This window comes from Octodon degus, unplaced genomic scaffold, assembly GCF_000260255.1.
Source record: "Octodon degus isolate 3935 unplaced genomic scaffold, OctDeg1.0 scaffold00008, whole genome shotgun sequence".
Lineage (NCBI taxonomy): Eukaryota > Metazoa > Chordata > Mammalia > Rodentia > Octodontidae > Octodon > Octodon degus.
The window spans coordinates 26,661,975-26,663,824 of record NW_004524584.1 but is presented as its reverse complement, the minus strand read 5'-3'; the positions used below and the strand labels follow the sequence as shown (position 1 = coordinate 26,663,824).

Sequence of the window (1,850 nt, the reverse complement as noted above, 5' to 3'; positions counted from 1 at the left end):
ATAAATATTTTCAGTTTTGGGAGGCTTTGATTTCCTCAACCCTTATACATTTCAGAATTTCTACATGCAAGTCTTACAATTCTAGCTCTGGGACACAGTGATAGCAGAATTTGTCTTTTTGTTCTAAAGTGACTTTTGAAAAATATCTTCAAAATGAAAAATAGAATCCCAGATATGACATCTAGTTGTTACTCAAGGTGGAGACGAAGGGTGAGGAGCTCTGGCTGGTGCTCCTTCTATGAAGAACTTGGCAGTTATCTGAAGATATCCAATTCCAGTATTTGTATATGGTGACCATGAAAGCTAAGAATGAAAATGCAATAACCATGAGCAGGAAGCAAAGTATTCCCAGACTATTTATTACTTGAATGTGTCAGAAGTAAACTGAGAAAACAGTGATAAAAATAGAGGCACAACTCCCTGCTCCACCATTGACTTCATGGTTAGAATCTTTCCCCCTAAAGTAGTGCTGTCTTAGTTGAAGAAAAATAGACTTTGAGTAATAGAAGCTTCCTTAAAAATCTATACATCTCAGACTTTCTTGATTGCAGCATGCTAACGCTTCAGGCCACTGTCCATTTCCTGATAGCAGTGTTGCTGTTCCTTACCGGGGTTGGCACAAATGGCTTTATCCTGGTTGTGAATGCAGTGGCTATCAGGCAGAGACACATGGTAACTCTGGATCTGTTCATTTACTGCCTGGTGATTTCCAGGATATGTTTTCAGTTTCTCATGTTCCTTGTGCAGGTGATGGTCTTCTCCTTCATGAAAAACTTGACATTTGTTGAGTATTATGTAACTTTTTTGCTTTAACTATTTAGGGGCTTTGGTTAGCCAAGTGGCTGGATTTTCTACTGCACCAAGATCACTACCATTTCTCCCCCCACTCCCTTTTGGTTTGGCTGAAGATAAGGATTTCCAAGTTGGTGCGCTGGCTGCTCCTGGGTCGACACTGCCTGATCTATTATTTGTGCCATCCAATAAAAATATGTGTGGACCATGAAGCCAAATAATTTTTTAAAGCTTTTCTCCTGTAAGACAACTCAAGCTAAAAGAATAGAGAGTGTACAATGTTGACTTTTTTTTTTCATCTGAAAATGCCAACAATTCCTCGCTTCTCTGCTCTTGATGTTCTCCCTGGGGGCCATGTGTAGCAGAAGAAAGAAATTTCTACAGGAACTTGGGACCCATGCAGCTGCATCCCTTTCAGGACAGTGTTTTCAATCCTTTCCTTCTTCTATTCCTACCCCTACAGGATGGTCTTTTTGCTCTTTGCCTGCAAAATGCACTTCAGAAGACTCCTCTTTGCATTCTGCATCTTAGTTTCTGGCACCTACACATCTATACACTCTATGATCTTAATTTTAGGAAATCTTAAACTGAAGTGAAATGCAAACATTTTTCTGTGTCATCAGTTAAATCAGTGAGAAGAATATGAATCACTTTTATAGATATAAGTGTCAATTGGTTCCTTGTGTCTGCTCTAGTCGCTCACTCAATAAACCGTTCATCATTATAGACTACACATCTGGAAATACAGATTTTCTACCTTCACACAAAGAGACACTGGTGCACAGAGTACAGTGCATATCACTGAGCTACATTTATTTGAGAATTCCATTCATTATAAGAAACCTTCAGCTTGCAAATAAATAGGGATCTTTGCACAAAATATCTTCCAAATGCATGAAATGGCACAAATTTATGAAAGGCGTAGGTATTGAAAATGAAGGAAAGCATTTCTTCATCTTGAGATTTCAGAAAGGCAGGGAAAGCTGCAGCATCCCCATCTGTAATGTCTCCAGATTTAAATGGCTTATCTCATTCATGGGGGCTCACTGTTCAGCCCT

The 1,850-nt window shown here is 39.2% G+C and overlaps 1 pseudogene; it reads left to right on the top strand.

The window, feature by feature from the left end:
- Window positions 1-552: 552 nt before the first annotated feature.
- Window positions 553-1,427, top strand: LOC105743998 (annotated as a pseudogene).
- Window positions 1,428-1,850: the final 423 nt, after the last annotated feature.